Source organism: Corvus hawaiiensis, chromosome 6, assembly GCF_020740725.1.
Source record: "Corvus hawaiiensis isolate bCorHaw1 chromosome 6, bCorHaw1.pri.cur, whole genome shotgun sequence".
NCBI lineage: Eukaryota > Metazoa > Chordata > Aves > Passeriformes > Corvidae > Corvus > Corvus hawaiiensis.
The window spans coordinates 55830419-55857788 of record NC_063218.1 but is presented as its reverse complement, the minus strand read 5'-3'; the positions used below and the strand labels follow the sequence as shown (position 1 = coordinate 55857788).

The window sequence follows — 27370 nt, the reverse complement described above, 5'->3', positions numbered from 1 at the left end:
TTCTTTGGTGCCTACAAGAACATCTGTCTTCACTAGTCCAGCTGTTACTGTTTGGAAAGCAAACTCTTGGGGGGGTCAGATGTTTATTTTATCATAAAGTCTTGTTAAGGTTCTAAACTCAGCTGCAACCCTCGGATCACTGTGAGAGGCCAAGGCCTGAGGATGATCCCTTTGTTGTGTTGCTTTCAGGGAAGCAGGAGCAGAAAATAAGGAATTCTTTTCCTTATAGGAAAAAAAATTAAAAAGTAAGAGCTTTCTTGTTATTCTGCAATACTTTTACAAGTTTCCATTATCATTGTTCGTGTCCTAAAAACACTTAAAGCAGGTTGCATCTTAGCAGTGCTTATCCAAGAGTTTCACCTTGTTTGCTAAAGCAGATTCTGAGCTTCCCAGGACCCAACTGTGCAAAACAATTTGCAATTCTTCCTTTTCCATGCACTCTGGTTGTGGTGATGAAGGTGGAAAGGCTATCACAGAAGCCACGAGGGAGGGTTTTATCAAATTTTGTTAAGGTTTTTGACTCATGAGGAACATTTTATATGTTTATTTGTATGTTTGCACTTTAGGGTAGCAAGCCTGGTGTTTGTCAAATGTGTACAAGAAGTATGTTAAAGGAAAGGACATGGGAAAGCAGTATCACAGTGCTGGGATAAAAGAAAATATAAAATGAAATGAAACTTCAGATTTTGAACTCACTTAACCAGGAGTTGCCACTCAGATATCTGAGCATGTGGTTATCTCTCAAAACTCTCTCATTATTGAAGTATTTATTGAGTTTACACAGAGAACTTAGATCAGAGTAAGAGAAAAATATTTAACAATTATAAAATAAAGCATTATTTAAGATCTTTCTACAAATAAAGCAATAGCAAAAACAGAATGGCGTTTTATTGTGTAAATACATGATTAAATTTATCTTGTGTTTGAAAAGATCCTTTTCTATCCATAAACACTTAACACAGATCAGAACCCAGAGCAGTGATTGTAAGACAGTGCAGAGCATGTAACCTCCAGCAAATTAGCCGGTGGTCAGTCTGGCAGCTTTGTTGTTGCTGCGCAAGAATTTATTTGTTCGGTGTGTTTGCAGTGTCTCCTGCATGTGTTGGATGCACCAGGAGAGGGCAGAACTACACAGGTGTAGTCACTTACCCGGGCTCTGTGCTGTGTGTGGAAGTGGAAAAGTCCTCTATGAAAAGATTTGCTGGCGGTTGTCATTTAATGTTCACCTAAAATCAGTTCCTCGGATATTCAGAAATTATGTATTTTCTACGTAAGTGTTTCGTCGCTGCTCTGCTACCAAGAAACTCTTCTGAAAGAAAAGATTTCTGGGTTTTAATAGCACTGTGAGGGGAGGTCCAGCATTTAACTGGATTATTCAGTGTCCACTTGCAACAGAGTTATCATTTTCACTGTTGAAGGTTGCTGTAAATCTAGTTTATTTTGCTTCCCCCCCCCCCCCCCCCGTCTTTTTTTTTTTCTAACTATAGTCCGGTTTCTCATTTAATTATTTTGCAAGGTGTTATTTTTTCTTTCTTCAGGTTTAGAATAAAAGGTTCTAAACCAAAGTGCCTGTTTTTAATATATATTGTAGGATATTAGCCACATGAGCTGTAAACCAGATTAAAATCAGTGTTTCTCTTGAAAACCTGCATGGAATGGAATGCGACATTTATTTTTATTTTCTGTAGAAAGCCTGATTTAAAGGCCACTCACTCTGAGTGATTTAAATCAACCAAGGTACTTTGGGTGAACTGGGCTGTTGATAAAGTGAGGTTTTTTCAGAACAAAAGCCAAGCTTCTTCCCCAATGGTTTGCAGCTTGAGTAAAGAGAAGTGGTGACAGTCCCAGAGCAGGACTTGGGAAACAGAAGAATGAGTGGGTGAAGGACAACTGAGGTGACAGTGACCTTCACTGTTTGTTTTGGTACAGTTTTTGCCTTATTATTTTAGGGTCCTTCTAGCAAAAGCTCGACTGGTTTTTTTTTTCCTCTGGGAATTAGATAGAAAGATATAATCAGAGAATCCTAATATTTATGCTGTAATAAAATCACTCATGCTAATGGTAAGTAGGTGCAATAAACTTTATTTTACAATGAATCTACAAGTATTGGGATTGAGCCTTTTTTTGTTTATTTAAAAAATGAGAGGAGTGTGCTTAAGCAAGTTCTTGAGACCTATAAAGTATAGTTGGCTCAATATATCGTCAAAATGAAATGGCTAAAATGGTGTCATTGTAGTCTGAAGGTAGGTAGGCTGAAGGGTTTGGGGGATATTTAAATCACTCACAGTAAAAGCAAAACAGTCCTTTGCAGGCAAAAAATACCAATATTATTGCAGAAGTGCTGTTTTAGGAACTATGATCAATATTGACTTCTCTTGAACTAAGAGAGGATTGGGGGTTTTGTTTAAAATTGTGGATCAGGAATGCAATCTCTGATATGAAACACACTTTGCAGATCATATGGGGCTGTCTCAGCCCAACAGCTGTCTCTGCATCAAGCTGGAAGGTAGTTTGATCTCCCAGAATCTCTGTCCCCAAAGTGTTGTCAGTTCAGATCCTCTCATCTGGGCTTATTGGACTGGTCTTATGTCATCTGTATGAGCAATTCTGACTGCCTTGCTGTTTTACTAGATATCATCTATTAATTTGGAGTTAGACAAATGCCATAATTCCCACCTATAAAAATATTGGAGGCATTGTGACTTACATCCTTCTAATAGAAATTGACTTTTTATGAGTTATGTGACCTCTGTTGTTGAAGTTCATGTGATTAACTCATCTTGTTGTACAGTATTTCTATACCAACCCCATTACAGAACATCTGTGGCTGTGAGACACAAGCCCAGCACCTGTCTGATGTGAAACAATCTGGATCTTTCATATATTGCAGGCACAGAATGCCCATTTTCCTGTAGAACCGTGGCTCAGGATCCAGCTGCTCATTCCAATGGTGTTATTGTGTGGGAGACAAATCTTGAAAACCTGCACTGAGTGTAAATTGATGCAATTTATGTTTCTGTGTCTGGAAGCCAAATATTTTGAAAGGACATCCTCGCCTGGTTCTCAGCATGAGAACTTGGCAACCCAAACCTGACTATTCCTATGCCCACATTCATTTTCACTTAACTCACTTTAACAAAAGCATCAAACTAGAGTTTAAAAGTGCTTCTAATATTAACTCTGTTCTTTGGCAATTTCATCTGACGAAACTTCCAACTTCCTGTTTAACATTTACAACAGGGAGTTGTGTTCTGAAGGCCAAAATAGCCCTGTACTAAAATCTGTATGTAAGGATCCAGATAAATATAGCATCTTGAGCTAATTTTTAGCTGTTTGAAATGGAAATAAACACAAGCTTTACTTGTCAGTATGAACTTGCTGGATGATTTGGATCAACTGATGAAGCCAAGGCAGTAATTCCCTGAAAATATTATTTTGAGAATTGAATCTGATTAATGTTTTAGAGCCTTATCTTCTACATACTCCTTCACTTTTCTTAGTGAAAAAACCAAAAGATACAAGTTTCTCTTGGCTTTTTAGTTTCCTTCAGTCTGAATATAATGTTAGTAATATACAAGTAAAGACATCCCTCTGTAAATCCTTTTGTTCATGACTTCTAATTCAAAATGCTCTTCTAATATAAATGGTTAATGAATGAATAATGTTTGAAGCGATGAAGAATTATGGTAGGTTTATTCAATTTACTTTTGCCTGTAATCTGGAATATTTTATATTACCTGTTTGGAATTTTACAATCATATGAACTGCCTCAAGCATTTCTTCTCATGTTCTCCTTTGTCAGGTAAATTGCCATATAAACTAATAAAGTTTAGAGAAATTAACTTGCTGAGACCTTGTTCCTTTCACAATTCTCAAGATTTGTACTCCAATGAATTATAAAACTCTCTGGTCTCTCCACTAGGGTAAAAACTTCATTACTAGTCACTATCAATTCCCTTGCCAATTTTCAGTCACTTCTGCAAAATAGCCTGGAAAGGCTTCTTGACTGAATGGAAATTGCAGGGTTTATTCTCAAATACAGGGACCATATTCAATACTGCTGCAAACCTAATGCAGGTTATATTTAGAGTGGATTTTTCTTCCTGAATTTCCATCAGGGACTCTCAAGAACTGATTCAAATAAGTGGACAATAGACAGTAGCTGGTGTTGTCCATTGTCACAGGAAAATATCAATTATTTTCTTCTTTGGGAGGAAAAGAGTGTTTCTGTAATAGGACCCTTTATTCTCATATCTTGAAAACAAATAGATGTACTACTGCTAGAGATCAATGTTTGCATCTCCCTGTTTATGAACTTCTAGCACGTTTAAGAAAGATCAGAAGTCTACCTACATATTTCTGCTACTTCTAAAAACAATAGTTTGTTCCCCTGGAGTTCTAGGAAATTTCTGTATTATTCTGTAGCTAAACAAAGAATCTGTATCTACTGTATCTAGAAAACTTTCCTTTAAGAGCTTCCTTTTTTTGGCTTACTGAGTTTTACTTGAGTTGAATTTCTGAAGCTGTGGATTATATGTAACTTGATATGTTGCTTCTTGAAGCGCTACATTTTTGACATGAAGTGGGAAATTATCTTAATTTTGTGGACAGTTCTTAGCCTTGCATTTTCAAAGGCAAGATGCCCTGTTCAGTTCCCAATTCATTAAGAGTTGCAAGGATGAAAATTTTCTAAGAGTTTAAAGGAGCTCGAAAACCCTTGGGTGCTGCACCTTCTGTCATCATTTGCTCATGACTATCTGTAATTCTGCCTACTGAAGTATCACCTCTCACAATTTATACTCATCCACACCATCTCTCCAGTGGAGATAGGTGTTCTGATTTCCAAGCTGGCATTGTTTCCTGCTTGAGACAGTATTCATGCATGCATTTTTGAGGGGTAAGCTGCTTAGAGGTTTGCTGGTTTAGGACAGCTCTGGTTTCATGGAAGTTAAGGTAAAAATATAAAGCTTTTGAAGGGCGCTGATAGTGTGATGTTTGTTATGAAACAAAAGGAAATTATTGTACCCAATTGGCAATGCCTTACCAGCTACAAAAAAAAAAAAAAAAGGCCAAGAGGTTTTTGGAGTTCCCAGGTTAATTTGCATGGAGTAGGTGAAGCCCACGATGGAGAATTCTGTTGGTCTGCAGTGGTAGAGGAAGGTAGTTCATTCTGTTTCCTTCTTCACTTAGCCTTTGTTTCCACTTTCTCCAGTCTTGTTGACTCCCCCTCTCTCATTGTTTGTGTGGTCACACTCCTCTGCTCTGCAGTGTTTGTCCATTTTTGGGCAGATCCACCAGTTTCTGCTGGGCTGGAGCTTATGGATGGGATGAGATGTGAACCTAAAATGGACCAATTCTTAAGCTGCACTTTCTGTTGTTTGTTGGAAACTTAGGTTGGTCAATTCTACTTTGACATTCTTTCTTCTGCTGCTGCTGCTCCATCCAGGACACTGCATGAAGCCAGTTAACAAAATAGATAATGACAAAATGGACCTGGCAGGAGAGAAATGAAAGCTTGTAAGGAGTGTGGTGCCTCATATATGATATTCCTGTTTTAGGGAAAATGATTGGCAGCTTGACTAACTCCATTGTTTATTCACTGGAGAAGTAAGTTAGCACTTTGCAATCTGGTTAATGTGCTCAATTTAGAGCTCTATGTAAGTACTTGTAAATGAAATGTTGATTTCAATTTTTAAAAGCCATGAACTGTTGTTCTTTTTGTCAGCAACAGACAGATGCTAAATCTTTTTGGTTTTAATCTTGTTGTTTCTGTGATTAATATTTATGCTAGCTGTTTACCAGCAGTATGTCTTATTTTGGCCTCTGCCCGCCTGAATACTGGGGAGTTACTTTTGTACTCAAGCACTGAGCAGGAATGCTGAAATCTATCTGGAACTGGTACTGGAGCATTGTACATTAATTTCTCCACTGCTGAATAATTTTACACTGTCTTTACTGGGGAAAAATGGTAGCACTTAGAAACTTTTCCAGCTTCACTGTCTCGATGGTAGAGTCCATTTTCAGACTGATAAACTGAAATAAAATGTGATCTTTATGTTTTACACAGAGACAGAAGGTTAGAATTTAACTTCCCATCTAAGCTGCATGAAATAGTATTGTGGAGTCATATGAAATAGTATAGAAAGTTTCTACCTTTCAAATCTAACTTACCTCAGTAATTGTGGAGATTTTTGCACCAAGTCACTCAATTTGTTCTGAAAATCCTATGTACCAATATTTGAAGAATTAATAGTTTCATATAACTGCCTTCAAGTTGTTCTTCTCTGTATTTTGGGGTAACTTCCTTGAGTCAATTCTTTGTCTTTGAAAGTACAGGCATTCAAACTAAGGGTAAAACAATAGAACCAAATTGTGTTGTCGTCTGATTGGGGATGGCCAAATCTTAGAAATAGTTATGCAGTGATTTTTAGTTATTTAGATGATTCTCAATGAATCATACAGTTCATATTTACTGTAATGTTTAAGCGTATTTTTAAAGGCTATGAATAAAATAAAAACTGAAACTCAATTATATAGTATGTGCACTACATAATATATAAAACATTTATGCTATGAACAGTAAATAGCTTTTCTGAGTTTGATGCTTTTACAAACCTAAATAATTCCATTAATTTTTTATAATAAATTTTTCATCTGGATTCTCTAGCATTTTTATACCAAGTATTAATTACTTTAATAAAAGCCAAATGTAATCATTGCTATAAGTATGGATTGTGTATTTTATGGATGCTGGATTCCAAACTGCTGAAGATGTTGCCTTGTCTCTGGTTTTACTTATTCAAACATGATTTAAAAATTAACGACCTTGTTTTTTCTTTTTGATGATTTTTATTTAAAAAGTTGATTAAGTATGATTTACATTGTAATTTTTGTATTTGATCTTTAAAAATTGTATCTGTCATTATCAGAATAACGTGATTTTTTAACTCTTTGGGAATGTTCAGTTCTGTCTGGTCTAGTGATTGGAGGGAAGTATTAAATTGCTTTTAATGCTTAGTGAATGTAAGCATTCTGTATGAAACTGTGTTGTGTTGAAGGCTCTATGCTTGCATGTACAATTTTTTTGATCTTATCTCGAGAAATGCAAAAAGCAACTTCTTCATTGGATTTGTGAAATCAGGAGTTTCGTAGTCAGCCTTTACATCTGATTTTACTGCCAGATGCAGACCTTGAATATCGGCACACACGTTCCTGATTAGTAACATTTACTGAAAAATAATTATATGGAATTATTTTAAAACATTTAGCTGAAAGGGTAATTCTCCAGCTTTTTTTTTTTTTACAGAAAGTTAAAAATATGAGTCATAATAAAATTATTTATGTTTTGCCATAATAATTATCTCGATGTCTTGTGCTTGAAATCTGTTCATATCTTATGTTCCTGGTTTTATTATTTTCTGTATTTTCAATTTTTTTCTCTCTTCATTTGAATATATTTATCAGCTACTAATATATTGTCAATGGGTATAGCTGGCACCACACGTAGGTATCAGGAACTGTGGTGACAGGACATGGGGGAATGGCTTTAAACTGAAAGAGAGTAGGTTTAGATGAGATATTAGGAGGAAATTCTTCCCTGTGAGAGTGGTGAGGCCCTGGAAGAGTTTCTCCAGAGGAGCTGTGGCTGCCCAATCCCTGGAAGTGTTCAAGGCCAGTTGATGGGGCTTGGAGAAACTTGGGATGGTGGGAAGTGTCCGTGCCCATGGGCCCTTAAATGTCTCTTCCAACTCAATGCATTCTGTGACTCTGTGATTCTGTGACTCTGTGGTTCTGTGGTTCTGTGTCTCATTTACCCAGCAGACCACCTGGGCAGTATCTTCAGTTTCACAGTCGTTTGCAGGTGTGATTACCAAGGACGAGATCCTAAAGACAAGTGCAGGCTCTGCTGCTAGTCTGGAGTTTCTGGTGCGCTCTTATTCCACAAGAACTGGTGGGTTTTCAGGTGGCTGCTCTGGGAAGTTTGTGTCGGCAGGTGAACAGTCACAGCCCTGACAGCAGCACAGATCTGCATCCTGCCCCTGAGACCAGCACAGGGACTGCAGCAGCATCCCCTGGGGCAAAACTCCAAAACTCCCCTCTGCCCTGCTCCAAATTTCAGCCACAAATGTCCCTGAAATTTCTGCCATATGTTTTGCCACGTTCTCAGGTTATACCTGCACAAGCCCAAAATAAAAAAGAACTGCTCGACGTGTGCTTCAGATCCAGACATACTCGCTGCAATCAAGGGGCCCCTTTTCCTGTTTCTGCAAGCTAAGGAAAGTCACCAAGGTTTTCCAGGTACCAGGCATGGCCCAGTGCCACACATCATTATGCAAATCTAGGGCTTAGAGCAACCTTGATAAATGGTGTGTAATGTACAAGTAAATAGCTAACATTTCTACTTCCTCTTTCTGTTTTTATAGAAACCCTTGGTGAGCATCCCAGAAATGGCACATATCCAGTTGGTTCCCGATACCTTCAAGGAGCACTTTTTCTCCAATTAGTTATATCCTTACATTAATGGCTTCTGACAATAAAGTATTTTAGACCCCCTTTCCCAATGAGTAGAAATCCATTCTGGTTTTAAAAATGTTAGGCTATGGACTGTGCCAAGAAATTCCCTGGCAAACAACTAATTATGTCCACAGACAAAGTCTGACAAAGAAATTGCTTCAAGCCACAAGTCAGAGGCTTAACCATTGTTTGTGTGAAGTTACTTTTCAGCTGGCGATTGGGGTTGTTTGGGAGGGAATGTGGCTGGGAATCAGTGTCCTTTGTTCGGGACACAGGCTCTGCTTTAGCCAGTTTATGGAGCCATCCGTAAAATGGCCTCTTTGCTTTCACTTAACAGGATGGTGTTCACCTTTCTGCTCTGCTGAGCACCATTTCATGACTTCACAGCCCAGGAATTAAACCCAACGCACAAAAGCAGCTTTGCCAGTAATTGTCTGCAGATTAAATTAAATGCCTGTTCTCATACAGTGTATCTGAATTGTATCAGACCCGCTCCTCGGTTTACACACTTGTTCCTGTCAGTACGAGGAGGCTGCTGGAAAACGTTGCAGTCCTTGGAAGCCTGTCCGTCAGTGATTCGATGAAAGTGCTGGGGGTTTTGTGTGTTCAACGTGATGTCAATTCTATTGTGTTTCATAATGAAAAAAAATAGCTTAGCCCGCTAGGAAAACACCAAAGTGTCTTAGTGGTGGCAGCTACTGCCACTAGCTCTATTTTATGCTGTGACTTCTAAATTCCCACTGTCATAGTGTTTGGCAGGTTGAAATTTTCATTTTATTTTTGTTCAAAATTTTGAGCAATGAACAAAACTCAGATTTTTTTTTTTTTTTTGATTAGTTACATTTGTGTAGAATAATCCTGGCTAGTTTAAGACATGCCTTTTTCCTGTCACTTCTGTGCATTATATTTTTACAAGTGGAGAGTATGAAGCTATTAATTTCAGTAAGAAAACATTTAAACATAAGACAATTAAAGAGCCAGTCAGTTTCTGCTGGGGTGGATTTATGTATTTCTTTCTTCTGATTTTATTTTCTCTTGACTGTATACTGTATAACTGAATTGTGCAACTGCTCCATGAATTCTTGACTCAGAATGTGCTGCAGCTTGCTTTTTGCTTAAAAAATTTATCTCACCACTGCCTGTCCAGCTGGTGTAGCTGATGAATAACAGTTTGGGGCTCACCATCCCTTTTAAAATGTCACAACCTCTAATTTCTCATTAACAACAAGCTTCATGGTTGCCAAAGTTATCCCACCAATCTTTCAAAGACCAGCACGTTGTCACATTAGTCAATATAATCCTTGCACAGATTCTGTAAAGATGTTATATCTGAAAGTCATCTCAAAACTTGAGTTTAGGGTCATCATCAGTAAAGATGCAAAGAAAACATGGATGTACCTTCACATTTCTTGATGCAGGAGCATCTGGGGAAAAGTTGATCCTAATGCATTCAGCCTCAGTCAGATTTTACAAATGACCCTGAACTGATTTTATGTTTGGGGTTTTTTTAATGAAAAATGCCAAAGACCTCTCCTTTCAGAAGAATAGTCTTTAATGACCAGACAGCCTTTGGAGTGAGTGTTTTTTAACATTAAGGTTTTCATTCCTCCAAGTTTTAACATATTGTTATGAAACAGTTGATCAGTGGGATAACGCTGAATCATTAAAGAGTGGGTCAAGAATTAAAGTACTATTTTGAACTGCACACAGCTTTCTAGTCAGAAAAGAAGATAGACTTTTGAAAATTAAATGCAGGCTAATTGTCTTCTACTAATTTTTTTTAATAAAAGTATTAAATTATGTTTAGTTGCATAAAATATGAAATTATTTGCTGAAGAAAAAATAACCCACCTCACAACACTTGAGGAGATATCTTGTGCCTGCAGCACCAGCTGCACGGCCTCCTTCCAGCACCTCATTTGTCTTCTCAGCCTGGCTTTGCCAAGGGTATCTGCTTAGGAAAATGAAACTACCAGTCCAATGAGAACTCTAAAATGTTGTTACCTCAAATGCTACGGTATCAGGGCAGTACATACATGTCCATACACGTTATTCCACACTAGACTTCACTGCCTTTTCATTTTTCTTTCTCTTTCTGCTGTTGCTAACATGGTACATTTGCTCCTTCCTGCTCAATCTCAGTCTGATTCAGCCTTTGTTTTCCCTTCACATGACCAGAACTCTCACTCAGGCCCTTATCATTTCATGTCTTGACAGCTCCAGTCATCTTCCTTCTAGTCTCAACAAATACTGGCTTGCAACATATGTATCTTTGAAAATATTTTTCATCTTGTTATGCTGGTGTTCCATTGTTCCCTCTCTTGTACTGTGGATTATTTTCTTTAACATTCTAGACCGCACCTTACCATCTCCTATTTGCTTGCACTGCTGACTATATGGCATCTGCAGTGCCAATCTTTATGGCCCTTTCAAGTGTCTCCAGCAAGCAGCTTTACATTTCCCCCTGTGGTATTTAACATGGAGTATTAACTGAAAATCCCGAGTGCTATTTCATTGTCCTTTCATTCCTTCTTAATAGGAACCTCTAAATTGTGCTGCAGTTTGACTAGATAATAACAGTGCTAACCTGACACAACACTTCCCAAAGAATTCTTGGCTACTACCAAAGGGCACTGAATTCAACCAGCACTAAAGTCACGCGGCTCTTGTTAAATACACCGTAGTCCTATGGCTTAAGTGAAACTCATCCATTGCAGTATTGTGTGCTAAAACTTACCAGGAGAGTGCTGCAGCTGAATGTCCCATCCATATCAGTCCATCTAATGCAATTTCCTCTGTCTCCAGGTGCTGATTTCCATTACATTGCAGGACACTTACAACTAGGCATTGCAGCATTGAATGGAGCAATACTGAAGCCCTTTTGAGGATTCTGGCATAAATCTCACCTGAGAAAGAGAATTGGGTTTATATTTTCAAGGATCTGGAAGTGTCCAATGATTAAAATAGGCAAATATTAGTATTTTCAAGGAAGTATAAGCAGCTTCTATAGTTTCTATATAATTTGCAAGTTTCCTTTATTTCTAGCTCCCTCTCCTCAGTTTCTGCTTGCCTGTGAAATCCCACAATTTTGTAAGAGGCAAAATATTTGGGTGATGAGCAAGTGGAAGGGAAACTTACCTAATTATCTTCTTATGTATCACAGGGGCTTTGGGCTACTTCATTAGATGTTCATTAGTTCATGTTACAGTTGATACCAAGTTAATCCTATTAGAATTTGGTATGTTACACAGCTTTGGAAGGGATAATGTGGGAGGCTTCTGGAAGGAGTAGTCTGTAGCCCTAGATTGCTGTGGAAGATTTCTTACTATCTTCATTGCAAGCTGGGAGAAGGAAGCCATGGTGTCCTAGGGATCATGAAGGAGATTACATTATTACAGAAAACAACAGTATTTTTGTTAGAAGCACATGTACTACCACAAAACAGCAATGTATGGAAGTAAATTTCCCAAATAGGGTGATGGCAACTTCCTAGATTGTTTTAGTTTTCATCCTGCAGGACCAGGGAGATTGGACCAGATGCCCCACAGTGATTCCTTCCAACCTTACCCATCCTGTGATTCTGTGATTCCTAAGTATGTATTTCTTTTTCTAACCAATGACTGCATGATTCAGGAAATTATTTCCCAGATGCATAAACTTAAACTTTCCCTTCTGATTTAATTTTGAAGAGGGAATTGCATTGAACTTCTCTTAAGCAATTTAGTTGAGATTTCTGTTTAATCTGGACGAAATAATCATAGAAACTGATTTTGGTTAATCACTAGTATGGCAGAGCAAATTTTGATGCATTTAATTTTCAAGTGTATAACTACTGTATGTCAGTGTTTTCTGATAACTTGTAATTGTGAAAAAGCCTAGAGAAAAATTAATTGGAAATTTAAATATGCAGATAAGTATTGGATGAAGAGTTAGTATGGAAAGCAGAAATTAAGGAAAACGTGGCAATAAAAATGGTGGGATAAAGGCTGTCTATAAACATTCCCATGTGTTTAATTACTAAGAAATGCGGTCTGTTAATAATCTGCAAAGTTTTTATTGGATTCTGAGAGCATGCAAAACTGCATTAGAAAGTGTTTGGATACAAATTTAGCATATTTAAAGAAACATTCCTGAAAGAATATTTGGAATTCAGAGCAAAATTTCTAGACAATGGGATACCTGTAAGAAGGACGTCTTGTGAAATGGACCTTATTAAGCTTGATCACCACTAAATAAAAATCCAATTAAGGCATTGAAAAGATATAGAAAGACCATCTGTGAGGGAATTTGCCACAGATCTAATGATAAGTTAATTTTTCAGATAAAGTGGATACTTTGCAGGGGGTGGAGTAGAGAAGTTAGAAATCATTTTAGATTGCATTTTTGCCAGGAACATGAGCAAACTGGATAAAAGCAGTGGAAACAATGCTTGTAGGTCAGTTTAGCGTAAAGGTATAAACACATTCTTTCTTTCTAGATAGTGACATTGCATTCCCCCTTGTTTCTGAAAATGCCTGGAGTTGGGGAGGTGTATTTCTTACCCTGAGGTAAGAAATTACCTTTTTTCTAGCAGCCAAAAGTGACCATAAGCACTAAACCATTTTGTCCCAGAGATTATATTAGTGTGCATAGCATAAGGTTTCGTGTGATGGAGCAGAGGTAGCTCTTGCATTGCTTAATTGGAGAGTATTTTCTACTGAAAACCTGCTGAATTAATTTTGTACAAACAGAGGTAGATACAGTTTATTTAATTCATTTTTTTCAGGTAAGTGTTCAGATTCTTGTAACAAATCCTTAACCAAGAAAAGCAGGTTGTAAATGTATAAGTACAGAGAGAATTAATTAGGAACAAGGTTGAGTGGTGATTAGAGGGCTTCAGACGGCCTGGAATCACAGGATCTGCTCGTGGCCCACTCTGTTACTGTGGCTGCACTAATGAAGCTGCTGACAAAACCAAAGACATTGGTTTAGAGCTCAGCCTGGGTTAGGTGAAGGTAAAAATGTGGTATTGTAGTGCTTTCTAAAGTGCTGAGCTTTGCCCCTGCAGATTGATAAGTCATGTAAATAGCTCTTCAATTTGTAGATGAAAAGGTTCCAAAATTGCCCCATTTCTAAAAGTATGAGACTTTCTCATCACAGAAATCTTTGATCCTGTGTATTTTGTGTGAGCAGCTGTGTTCAGCATGATCAGGACCAGTAACTCTCCTGAATGTTATTCAGATGTTCTCTGTCTGAAGCTGATCAGGAAAATTAAAGGTATTAGGAGTATGTATGTCATGGAAGAATTTTAAATCCCACCTCTTGTCTTATATCCCCTTCTCTTCAGTGAGCTTTACTAAAGAACTTTAACTGCTTTAGCTTACATTAATATTGTGTATTTCTGGAGCAAAGAGCTTGCTGTGTGATTCTGTATTCTGTAATCAGGATAAAAGGACTTCAAAAGCACAAGTAGAAGGACCCTGCTATGGGGATAAAGGATGATAAAATATATTCTACAAGGAACTTATGCATGATAATAAACATTGAGATACTTCACCTCTGTATATAAAATCAATACCTTTCTGAGCAAATCATTCTAATTTTTAATGATATTAATTAAGCCTACATGCATTCCATTTTTTTCCTCTTCTTTTTAAACTTCTGTAGTTATATTATTTCAAAGGTGGCTCTAAGTATGTCCCAGCCTTTGTAATTGACTTCTTTATTTTATCTAACCTTTTCAGGTATAGTTAAATATGTTTTCTGTGCTAGTCAAGACTGTAGGTGCCACCTGCCACGGCAGGACTCATAACTAATCCACTATTTGCTCATCAAGTGAAAAAATTTAGTATTATTGTAAAGTAAGCTGCTTAAATACTTTGTTTCATCCATCTGCTCTTTTTTTTTCTTTTCTTCTCAAAATGCAGGCACATCCAGATCACAGCTACTTTTGATCCTGTCAGCTACTGAACCACATTTAACAGAGAGAGAGGTATGTCCATGAATAATGCTTGAACCTTGATTTCTTTGCCCAAAGTGTATCTATTTTTGTATGTTTTGTTTTACTTTCCTCTTACCTTCTTGATATAAAGGGAGTATCTTTAGGACAACCCTATTGCTGAGTGTCTCCACTCAAGTTGATGAAATCAAGAGGCAGTGCAGGACTCATTCATTCAGATAAAGCTGTAGAACCTGTCTCTGAAGCTTTCCCACCCCCAAAAATGTGTTGCTTGCAGCTGTTTTTAGGTATAAAGCCTCAGTTCTGACCTTTGTGAGGAAATAATGAATGGTAGACAGTTAGAGGCCAAATGCCAACCATATTTGTTACCTTTTGCAATACTGCTTAAGTCAATTAAGTTTGTGAGAGCCCTAAAACAGTACTTAATCCAGAGGTGGCTGTAGACAGAAATTGCACCATCTTCCATAGCAATTCTGGTTTGTGGTTGGCCAGTCTACGAGCCACAATGAATCCAAAAGTGTTGTTGTGGGCTGGGTTAACGTCACTAAGGGCAGAGGCTGGGCCTGAAGTGTGTGTATGCATGTATCTCTGCTATTTATCTGTTACATGTTTTCTGTCTAACGGTCTGTCCTAATGTATTCACCTATTTTCTGCCTTTTCCCAGTCCTCAGCCATGATAACAGCCATGCAGGCCTTAAATCACACCATGTAATACACACATTATTTGTTCTGTTCTGAACATGCCTGATTGATTTTTATTAACCCATTGGCCTCTAGCTAGCAAAGCACACACAACATTCTATAATATAAAAACAGTGGACACCTTGCTGGCATTTAATTCGTGTCAGTATTGGACCTATGTAAAATCAAAGCTGCAAAAATAAATATATTTTGTGTGGTGCACACACAGTTTAGATAGACAAATAAATGGGGTTTTTTTTAGGAACAATTGCCTTAGACACAGCAAATGAGATCTATTTTCCAATTTGGACACAAGTTCTTAGTCATTGAAGAGAAAATGGAAGGGGTTTGCTGGAAAATGATCCTATCAAAAGAAAACTCAAAATACAGGAATTGCATTTCTGTGCTAGTAGAAGCTGGTCTAAAATCTGTTTTGTCTTATTTTAGAAGCTGCTCAGACTTTTTGTGCTGGTCTCCAAGATGCCTGGCTCAAAATTTGCTGTCAGTAGGCCTACTGGCATTTTACAAGCAAAGATGATCCCTACCAATTTCAGATAATGCGCTTAAACCTATAGTCCCGAAGAAAGACTTGTTTTTTAATAGTAGTAATCCTTTAATTGACTGGGTGTGGAAACACCACAGGGTCTCTTCTGGGTTCCCTGGTGAGAGGCTTTCTGTATAATCTGCTTTTTTTAAAAAGCCCTGTTATAAAGCTCAGTAAGTTTTTAATCTATTCTTTGAATATATGTAAAGCTACTGTGCTCAACACATGTAATGGTACAAATGCACTTTATGCAGTGGATATTAAGAGTAAGTATTGGATGAAGTAAGAGTTAAACAGAAGCCAGCAGAAAATTTTGTCCTTTGGGAGAAAAAGTGTTTTAGGACTGTATATAAAGAAAACATAATTGTTTTGGGAAGGGGAATAGAAGATAAGAATATAGATTCCATCATCTTTATCAACATTTGTCACCTAAGACATTTAGAGAAAGAGTAAAGCTCCAATGTTTCTGTGTCTCTCAACCCCTGATGCCTTATCCTTTGGGCTCCAAAGTAATTCCAAGTGTCCTGCAAGCACATGTGACGTACTTGTAATATTAAAATATTTACTAAGAGTACTGTTTGCTATCCTGCCTTCCTGAGCACCTGAGAGCTGAATTAGACTGGGAATAAAAACCTCATGCAGTAGCTGCCAAATGTGTGATTGTATTACAGCACATAAAAGTGCACTGAACTGTACCTTACTTAGACTAAAGCACATTAATACCTTCCTTGAAACCTTTTTTTGCAATGTAAGGTATTTACAGGTAGTGAAAGTGTTCTTTCTTCATACTCCCAGAGTTATAAAGCTCATTTGATTTAATAATTGTTTATTTCAACTGGAACTCCTATAGCAAGCTTGTAGTAGGAGGGGCTGGATCTAATTTTAAAACTGGAAAGAAGTACTTCAAGCACAGAAATGATGCTTGGTAAAATAGGGCAAACATTTAAGAAAAGCTCCCATCACAATTTTAGTTTAGGTTAATTTTATGACTTTCTGCATTTAGTTACATTTAGTTCTGCAATTAGTTACAATTAGTAATTGTAACTAATTACTACCTTGGAGAGAACTTAAGGAAAAATGTTATCTCTTTCTTTCTGTCGATCTTTTGAAATATATTTTAAATAAATAAAATATGCTAATTTCTCTCAATGTAAATCAAGATGGAGTAAATATATTCAAAAACATCAAACTTCTGATACTTTTTACCTCTTCTCTCTTTATTATTCTCTCTTATTTATTATTTTAAACACTCAGACATGTTTTTTTCTTGGCCTCATAATTCTGCATATTTTTTTTTTTATTATTAGTTTTTTCATTTGTCCTGTTATGAAGATTTTCCATTAAATTCCTAATATATATTTTAACAACTGAAATCTTTAACAGAAAGAATAATTTTCAGTTTATTTTCCTTTTTTTTTAATGATATTTTATGTTATTTTTCTCAAATGCACATGTAATTTTGCTCTAGCACTTTTTCTGGAATTACAGGTTAATTCACTGTTTAACATTCCATGTCTGTTCAACTTACTTCTGCCAAGGTGAGGTATTTGAAGAGAAATGAGAATATAATTTGATTCTCAGTTTTGCATGCTATAGCATTGCAAGGAGGCAAGGTTTTTATACCCTAATGATAAATATGTTAAGAGATGCAGCCATTTTAGAAGTTATTGATTCTACAGGAAGACACTGGGTTTACAAGTCTGATTTGGGAAAAAATTTCTATCATGCCAAAGAATCAGCAGGAAAATCCTTTTATGAATGTTATGTGCATCTTAATTCCATTTCAAACAACATTATTTCCTGGCTATCACTGAAGTTGGCGTTAGCAAAGTGAGAAAATTCTTCTGTTGGGGGCGCACATGGTACAAACTCTCTGCATGCTCTTTATGTACAGAGATGGGGCATTGTTCTTGATTGTGTTGCAGAATCACAAAATCAGAGAACCACAGGATCAATGAGGTTGGCAAAGACCTGTGAAGTCATCGAGGCCAACCTATGACCCATCACCAGCGTGTCAACCACACCATGGCACTGAGTGCCATGTGCAGGCTTTTTGAAGAAAATTTCTGACATTACAGAACTAAACTGAAATGTTCTCTTTTTTCTATTTTTTTTCTGCCACTCTTACATTTCATGGCAAAAACAGAGACTTCATAAGCTGAAAGAAGTTGGGGAGGGAGGAAAAATGAGTGCAAAGAAAGAGAGAAGCTCTCAGAATAGAGTGCAGGGCTAAAGGGATAGAATTGGATTAGTTTTATATTTGGGTAAATGAAATCTAGGTTAGTGGTTATATTTTGGTGGGGGTTTTTTTGAGTATCTATAACAGAAGGAAAACAAATCATAGTGGATCTTAAATTTTCTTCTCTTCTGTTTCTGTCCCCCAAAGTGCTGTTTATCTCACAGAGTTACCTGAACTAGATATACAACTCCTCTGCAGCCACTTCTTGCCATGCCAGGCATTCAGATGCCTGTGTTTGAGGTCAGCTCTGGTGTGGCACAGCCACATAACTCTTAGTTAGACTGCTGTGAAACACTCACGTTGTGAGACAGAGCTGTGAGAAGCCTCACCTGTAGCCTCCAGCCTCACACCTCTGCCTGCTGGCTCAGGAGCTGCATTTAAACCAGGGCTTTGGATTCCTGGCTTGGCACCTGCCTCACTGCTACAACCTTGTCAGGCAAGCTGGACTCTTGCCCAACTCTGTCCCCACTGCTGGCCCTGCTTTGCTGTCCCTGTTTGAGCAGTGGGGACAGTGTTGGCGAGGCCACTGCCCTGCCTGCTCTGCTGTCACCCCCCGGGCCTGGCTGGCCTTCCTGCATGGAGCAAGGACAACTGGAAATGTGACATCTTCAGACAGGACGTATTTTGAAGCTGAGAAAGCACTAGAAACATTTCTGACTGCTTATATCTTTAAACCTCCTTGTTTATTAGTCAGCTTGCTGGTGTGCCTATTGTACCTGTGTGTAATGTGCTGTCCAGTCTCAACATATTCTGCTCCTTTCTAATCACCGAGGAAGAGTCATCCTGGTCTCCTGCATTGTTGTAAACAAAATGACAAATATACAAATAGTAAATGAGCCTGGACCATTTGGTAATTTAGGTAAAAGCCTCTGTGAAATACACGTAGGCATAGAAAAGAAAAGCATTAAGTCCAAGGTATGTTAGGCAGTAAATTATGAGGAAAAACTTAAGTTTGATGTAGTGAGTAGCCATCCCCATTCTGTGCTATGATACCAGAAGTCTAAGTGAACAGGAACTACTACTCTGGATGTTTTTCATTCCTATTGACTAATTTAGGGGAAATCCCTTACAAATCAGCATTTTAATTAAATTTTAAACGTAAAGCTTTTCAATATAAGCATAGTTGATTTAATATAGATATTATGTCTTGTGCATGTATTTTCAGATTAATCATAAATTTGTTTTCTGAAAGTTGGAATCCCACATGTTGAAACACGAACTTTTTGCATGCCAGAAAGGTGAATTTTTGAACTATGCTGCTCTTTGTAGCTGTAGAGAAGCAAAGAAGCTATGTAGACACATGCCTGTTTATGAATGTACATATTGCTTGGAGGAAATGCCTCAATTTGTATTAATTTGAAATTGTTTGTGGAACTTGCCTGCAATTGGTACTGTTGTCCTACCCTTAAGTACTTAATTGTGGTCATCTTTTATGATTCAGTCCTGGAACCTGCAATAATTAACCACGTTTCATCTGTCCATCTGTCTTCCTATCATCAAGAACACATTCTTGCTACTGGCTCCTCATCCATTGCCAACCAATCTCCCTTATTTCTCCCCCATCTAAATAGGTTCTGGTCAATATGCCATACCCAACTGCCTCATTTCTTTCCTTATTTCACTGACCACATTGACTTATGCTTCATCTTAAATTATTGAGTTGGCAGGTGAGAAATTTGAAGCCAATATGAAACACTGTATTTGAGTGGTTCATGGCACATCAGTATGACCTGGATTGTGTTTCATTTCAGTCAACAATAAGTCATCTGCTGGTGTGTATAGGAGCTGTTGTATGCTGTATTTTACTCCACAAGCACTTTTCAGCTCTGTGTTAGACACAGGAAAGCAAGAGAGATCTGATTTGCAGTCATACATCTTTGAGAAGGACACATCTGCTCTGGTGTTTAATAACTTCCAGCTGTCATATAGTTTACAGTCTGTAAATGTTTTCCAAGACATGAATCAATTATCTTTTCAGGGAGATATGAATAGATTGCAGGATAGGTGTTGCTATGCATTCTTGACATTCTGAAAAAGCACATGTAATCAGTAAAACTGCTGTGGGTACCCTCGAAATCTAGAGGCAAAATTTGTAATTCTGGTCGTAAGTTTACATTCTGTTTGAAATACTCCAGAAGAGGTAGCAAATAAAATATTTTCATGAACACCTGCAAAAAAACCCCTCAATTTGTGCTCTTGGGTGTAATTGTTTTTATGTTGCCCACGCAGTAGAAACAGCAGACAGCTGATAAGTTGTGGCTTACTTGCGTCCATAAACTTCCTTCAGTACTCCTGTGATCCATGGTCTTGTTCTAGGAGAAGTTCCCACTGAACCATTCCTTTTCATTTTGAATATGTGTGGTGGTAGGCTAGATTCCATTTTAGAAAAGTGACTTTTTAAAAGGCCCTCTGTCAATGCAGGGTGTTGCTTTCAGATTACAATTTTCACATAAAAGTTCTTTATCTACCAGCTCTGCAAACTTGCTCTGGTTACCTGGAGTCAAGGTTGGGCAGCCTTCAGCAGTAAAGACACATCAGACAGGATGGAGGTACCAGTCACAAAAATTGCTTCACACTGCTTGCAGACCTGGGGCACTAATTAACAGTTCTGTTAATGATACACGAGACAAAGCAGCCAGGTAAATAGATGAGACTAAATGCACAGAGAGCAGAAGTTTATGGTAGGAGTGCACTACTTCCACAGAAACGCTTCTCTGACTGCATTTCCATTTTAGTCTTATTAGTTTAATTACGCATGACAATTTTGCCATTTGAAAATCTGCCTGACAGAAAACGAGTAGGGGTGGGAAGAACCTCACAGAAGGAGAGGGCGGGATAAAGGCAGAGCAGGGTGCAGGTATTCCCTGGCAGATGGAATTTTGGTGTCCCCACTGTGTGAGTCAAAGCCATCAGGGGCCTTAAGTCTCCTGGATCCCTTCAGTCCTGCTAATTCCACTCCTTAAGTGTGTGGGCAGCAGCAAGCAAGGAGACACTTTGCTGTTGAAGAAGAGGGAAAATCTGCTGGGCTTTACTCAGAGCCACATGAAAAGAAGGAGAGGCTGCTTCTTTTTGATGTTACTTGTCACTGTCTAAGCATGTTATCCTCTGTGTGTGCTAAACCATTTGTTTTCCATGCGTCATGGCTCTGCAGCATGGGAAATAACATAAAAACTGATATTACAGTCTTAATGTGTGAGGAGACTTTCTGACTATTAGCTGAATTGGCATGGATTTCTTTTTCTAGTTCACTCCAAGGACTAAAGGCAATTAGGGAAAACAGGATCACAGTTTATTTTTCTCACAGGTTTGTAATAGGTGCTGGAGCTTATCTGCTGGCGGTTCATTAGATCAGGGTGTTTTGGCAGAAGCTTTTGTGTCTTACAAAGGCTGTGCCATATGGGATCCCAGCTACCCTGACTTTGGAAAATGCCCCTAAGTCTTACACAGCAACAGACTACTGACACATTGCATTTTATACCTGCCATGGTGCTCAAAAAGCATGTTTTCCCAAACCTTTATGGACTGTTGAGGAAATATAATGCCCATTTGAAGCAACACTGAAGATGTTTCAGATAGACCTACTGTTTGCATCAAAGTTGGTTAGAGAAGGATCCCTGTACATCTGCCATCTGCCAAAGATGATAATGTGTTTTGTAACTGGCATTTCTTATTAATATTGTAGGCAGCAAACCTTGCAGATGGGGCAGGAAACAGAAATAGGACTCATGGTCTGATCCTGACTGCTGCTGTTTTGTGCAGTGCAGGGAAATTGGCTTAAGCTGTCTGGCCTACTGACTTCTTACAGTGTGTAATCTGAATAATTTTGTACTGCTTTGTCATCCTCTGGTGGGGGGAAAAAAAAGCTGTATGTCTGTGTAAAAACTGCTGTGATGAAAAGCTGCCTATGAACTAAAACAATTAATGCCCTTGTAGAAAAATTCAATTGCATCTTCAAAACTTCAACCTGAAGTGAGCCTCACTTATAAGGGAAAGGGGATCTTGACGATAGTCCTGCTTATCATTTAGTTCCTATCATCATTGACAGCAATGTTGACTGTGACTCTGCCTGCTTTTATGGTCAGTCAATATTGCTGAGCTCTGTGTTAGAAGAGAGTGAAACAAAGGTCACTGCCTTCCATGTGGGCTCTCCAACAGCAATTTCTAACAGCCCCTTCCCTCAAACAGCACTGCTTTCCCACAGAAACCTGCAGAGAGCAGAGAACTGCTTTAGAGCAGTTGCTATTTAGACTGCAGTTCAAGGCTTTGAGATTCTTCACCTGGCACTGATGATATCTCTTTGTAGCTCGAGCTCCACAACCCTAATGAAATGTGCCAGAGGAGCTGTCTGTGAAGCAAACACACACCTTGCTTCTTGCTGAGGTGTTGTGGTGCACTTAATGCCGTGTGGTTGTCTTGGGTGATAATGTATTTGGCAGAGAGAGAAGACTCTGTGGGGATAGCAGAGAGAGGGGCTTTTTGCTGTGAACTCATGTCCCTCTGCTTTTTGCAGCTTTTTGTGTGTTGGTGAATTTTAAAGAAGCCCTTGAGGATTTGGCACAGAATAAAAGCAATGTGCTGGCTTCCCTAGCACAGACTATCCCTTCACCTTCCTGCACACCCAAACCTGGGGTGTGCTGCCTGTTTTTCTCTCAGCTGGACCAGAGAAGGAACTCTCTTAAGGCACAGTGAACTGGAAATTGTTAGTATTCTGAGAGTCCATTTTCCCTGACATTCTGTTAAAGATATTTCTGTAAAATTCTCTCCAACCATTACAGCTAACTAACATTTTATAATTGGAGCCACAAGCAGCTTAAATGGTTATCCAGCATTGTAGTACCTCATGCAGACTGATCTTCAGAAGCCATCAGTTTGTTCTGATGGACTTGGACATACCTATGAGGAGTAGAATACAAGATGAATTTAGCTACCAATTTCCTTCTAAGCATTGCTGAAACTTTCTTGTCAAACTGACAGTGTTCTGCCTCTTTTCTGTGTTTTACATTTAGTAAGTACATAATCTGTATGAGGGGGTACTGTTATTAGGAAATCAGGAGTTGATTTATATTGTTTACTTATTTGAAAAATCTTTACATCTATTTTTGCTTTGTTTTAAGTTCTGATATAGCGAAGGATGTTTCTCTTCAGTATAAAATCCTGCCAGTACCTAAGACTTGCCTTATTTGCTTTTCTACAGCCAATAATTTTACTGCCACTAATTATGTACCTTTTTTATCAGAAAACCTAGTGTAAGAGATAGTTTTGGCAGTGCTACCATGTTCATGGTTTTATCATGCAATAAAGCTTTGTTAGCTGCCTTTGATGATTCTGGCATAGACTATTACAGGATAGAGAGGGGCAAGAACACCTGGAGCAAGGAGGGAGAACAGGAAGTGGAATTCCTGCCTAGAGCAGGCACCTCACACTGCACAGGCTTTAACACTGCTCTTACCAAAGGCTCTTCAGTGCAAGCAATAACCAGACAACTCAACAGCTCCATTTCTACTGTTCTTCCCAGCCCTGGGCCATTATGACTCCCCAGTAGAGGTCAGGTAAAGCCCCTGTCTTGCTCTCACAGCTGGGCCCAAGAATTACAGCAGATACACAATGGAAAGCAAGTAGACAGCCAGAGGGAACTTCTCCTTCAGCCTGGGTGGGAATTGGGCCTGATGTCTGTCTGTGCAGTGGCCACACAGCATTAGCTGTGCCAGAAGCACAGATTTATATGGACATTGCAGAGACAGCATCACAGCAGAGCTCTTTAGGTAGGGGCGGTTTGGCTGTGCTCTTGCCCTTTTCTGTAGCTAGTAGGTCAAGAAGGCAGCTAGAAATAACCAAAAGCAGTAGAATTTTACTTTAACTGGGTATGAGTTGCTAAGCAGACACTTTTGATATCTTTAGCACATATATCCAATCCCTCAGGTCTGCTCAATGTTCTCAGTGCTGTCTGCCCTTGAGAAGACCTGGAGGCATTTGAGATCTCTGTGGGTGCTGAGGTGTTTGAGAGCTAGCCCTTAGTAACTGTGTTGGTCTATTTCCCTTTGCTCCATTGAAGTGGCCTCCCTGCTGCTACAGGCTGGGGTAGCTCAGGTGCAAGCACAGACATATGGCTGTGTTAAGTGTTCATGGATAGATAGATCCTCTTTGGAATAATTGCTTGCACTATATTAAAATAAGAAGTGGGCTGGAAAATTAAACAGTTTGTGAGAAGCCAGTAGTTGATCTGTAGTAGAGCTGTGATTGTTCAGGTACATTTTAGAATAACTTCTGGGCTGTAAAGAGTTCAAAACAAACTCTAAAATCTGTTGTGCAGGAAATAGTAGTGCTAAAAAGTTTATATGGGGTAACGAGTCCTGACTTTCAGAGAGTTCTCCAGTGTTTGTTCATGAGTCATCGCAGAATAAACCTCTGAATGTTTTGCCTGCTCAGATTGTTATACCCTTCCAACCTCCTCAGCTTTCCATACGTGTGATAAGTCAGCATCAGCATTTTTGATGTTTCTCTTTGCAGTGACAGCTGCAAGCTGGGGACCTCTCTGTGCTGGTGCCACAGCTTTGCTCTGTAACCCATAACCTCCCTGCCAGGCTTGGTACAGTCCTGCCTCCTGCCCTTGTACCCTGTCCACATAAAGCTCTCTGCTTGATTTTATTTTTGGATCCTTTGAATCCAGAGACCTACTTACAACTGGGAAGGCCTGACTTGCTGGTTTACTTGATCTTATTCTGATGTGCAGTCATGTGCCTGTGGATCAAGAATAGGCTCTGTGATCTGTAATTGGCATCCAGTTTTGTGGAAGGGGAAAGGTTCAGGCTCCGAGGGCTGTCTGGGTTTGTCTTCATGTGATTGAAACAATGAATGTATCTTGGTTTGTTATTACTCCTTGAGCAGTATTATGTCCCCAAACTTACTTCAAGCACAGAAAGATTCTCCAGTATGAACAAGCTCTGGAAATTTTTTTTCTGGTAATGTTTGTTATGAGACTTAACCAGTGATGAATTCATCAGTTACCAATCCTCTACTAGTCCTCTTGGAACATGACAAATATCCCTTCTAATATCACATAAACATTGAGTTACGTTCATAAAAGTTTGTCATCTCTGCCTCTTCCCTCTTTGAGCTGGGGAGAAGCAAAGAAAATTCCACTGCTATTGAGGAGGAGGAAGAAAGTGGAATTCCCCTTTCTGCAGCAGCTGCTGGTACCAAGGAGTGAAAAAAAGTTGATGGCTCTGGGGCCGGGCTGGCTGCTGCTGGCTAGGGAAGCAAAGCTTTGTGTGTTTTGGGGACACACAAATACCACTTTACCCACTCCTCCCGTCTCAATTGAGAGTGGAGAAGTCTACAGAGTACCTCAAGTCCCTGACATTAAAAATACCAAAAGAAGGTGCTAAGCCCATTTTTCTTGAAACCCCATCCACAGCGGTGTTATATTTTGTGTGGCTTTGTTAGTGTTTTTTTAAGGGGCAGTAAAGCTATAAAATTGTTCTCCTACTTCGCATTTTTGGAGTGATAGGATTTGACATGAAATTCTGGTTTGTTTCACCCTTTGATAGCCCGTCCGAGTGATTTACACAAACTTTTACAGAGACACCACCATCTCTGGGGCTTTGTTAGGAAGCCAAATCGCTCCAGGTGGCTTAGACAGATGCTCGCACCTCGGCTACGCCCTAGTTTGTATACTGCTTTAATAGTTACTAATTACCTATTCAATGTCATTACCACGTTTCTGGTTTTGGCACAGAGCTACAGAGCAAGTTACAACAGTCACACAGAAACATCGCTGTGTATTCTGCCAACGCCAGAAAATACAATTGTTAGGGTGCTTGCAAGGTATGTTGAGCAGTCAGTGTGTGTACTCAGCTCTTAGGATGTGTGTTTGTTTTGGGCTTGCTGCATTCTTTGTGATTTGCTTCTTGACTGGAACTGAAGAGCCTGAGTGCTTACTTCTTTCTAAGTGCTAGAGAGCAGATCAGCTTCGGAGAAACTGCGTATTTTTTTTACAGTTTGAGATCACTCAGTGGACAAAATGAAATCTTCTTGATTTCCTGGGACGTTCTTAAGAAATCTGTGACCTTTCAGAAGGTGTATGCTGAATATTATTCCAAGTCAAAGTTACCAATAAATAAAACAAGAAAACCCCCAAACTACAAATAACTCAGTTGCTTATATTGTTAGAAAATATTTATTGTGGAAGGAAATAATTCTTAACAAGGTATAAAAGAGACTAAGATTTTTTTTTTTCCTTTTCATTTATTCCCCTGATCCTGCCGTGTATGTGACACCCATTTCCTACCAAGGTTTTAAACCCTGTTAATTCCCTTGTTCCTACTCCTTTCTGAGAAGTGGTTTGTAGTGAATGTCCCATAGAGGGAGATAATTCCAACAGGGCTAAATATCTGGGACAGAGCTCCCTGTTAAGGCAAATACTCCTGGTTTTGGTGCTCAGCCCTGTGGGTATGTGCCAGAGCTGCTCTGCACAGGGTAACCACACATGAAATACCTTTCCTTGAAGATTGGGTAGAACTTCTGCTCTGATTAATTGTACATCTGCAGCAGGAAGTTTTCCTGGCACAGGATGATTAGTGGTGCAATTTGTCTTGGGAGCATTGCTATGCTGATAACAGACTGGTTTATTTTTATAAAAAGCAACAGTGGGAGCACTTAAGAGGCTTTGGCTGGCTTTGTTAAACAGAAAAAAATTATAGTAAGAAGTCAACCAGTCCCCCTCTAGTAAGATCTTATCTAGAGTGGAATACTTAATTTTTACATTTAAATTGCTGTTTGGTTTTCAGAGTTCACTTCCACATGAAAGACACAATTAATAATTACCAAAGGTATTGTCTGGACTGTCTTTAAGGCAAAAATCCTTGTTTGAATTTATCTACTCATAGAAAACTAGCATTTTGAAGTGTCTTTTTTGTCTATGCCACCTAGTGACTCTAATTCCTTTGTCCTTCTTGGTTTACAAATAACCCCTGGAAGAATAAGAGTACTGCTCAGTGTGAATAAGAGTAAAGGAATCAAGCCTTCATCTGTGAAAGAAAGTACAAATTCTAGATCACAGGACTTGAACCCAGCCCTTTCCCTTTACTGCTGCCAGGAGGGAGCAACGTGTCTCAGTCAGGATAGCCCAATCCTATGTCTTAATCATTATATTACAGAGATTTATTTGACTTATTGAGTCCTCAGTGGTGATCCTGCCTGTACCACTGGTGCTTCTGGAAATGTAACTCTTTTCTTTTGCACAGGAAAAATAAAATCAAAGCTTCGTTCTGTTTTTTCCCCACTGAATTGTGGGGAAAGTTTGTTTCCTTGTGAGTTCATTGGGGAAATTGTGTGAGAGGTCAAACAACAACCATGTTTAGCTTCAGGTTTTTAGTCCTTTTAAATATGAAAGGAAGGAATTTTGTGTTTGTGGGTGAGAAAGGGCAGCAGCCAAATAGGATCCTGGGGTAACTCT

At 38.7% G+C, this 27370-nt stretch overlaps 1 long non-coding RNA gene across 1 annotated transcript in view; it reads left to right on the top strand.

The window, feature by feature from the left end:
• LOC125326981 overlaps positions 1-27370 on the top strand; it is a 131073-nt gene that overhangs the window by 4822 nt on the left and 98881 nt on the right. Inside the window, exon 3 of the long non-coding RNA XR_007204097.1 lies at positions 14421-14485. This is a non-coding gene — a long non-coding RNA (uncharacterized LOC125326981). The remainder of the gene's footprint in view (positions 1-14420; positions 14486-27370) is intronic.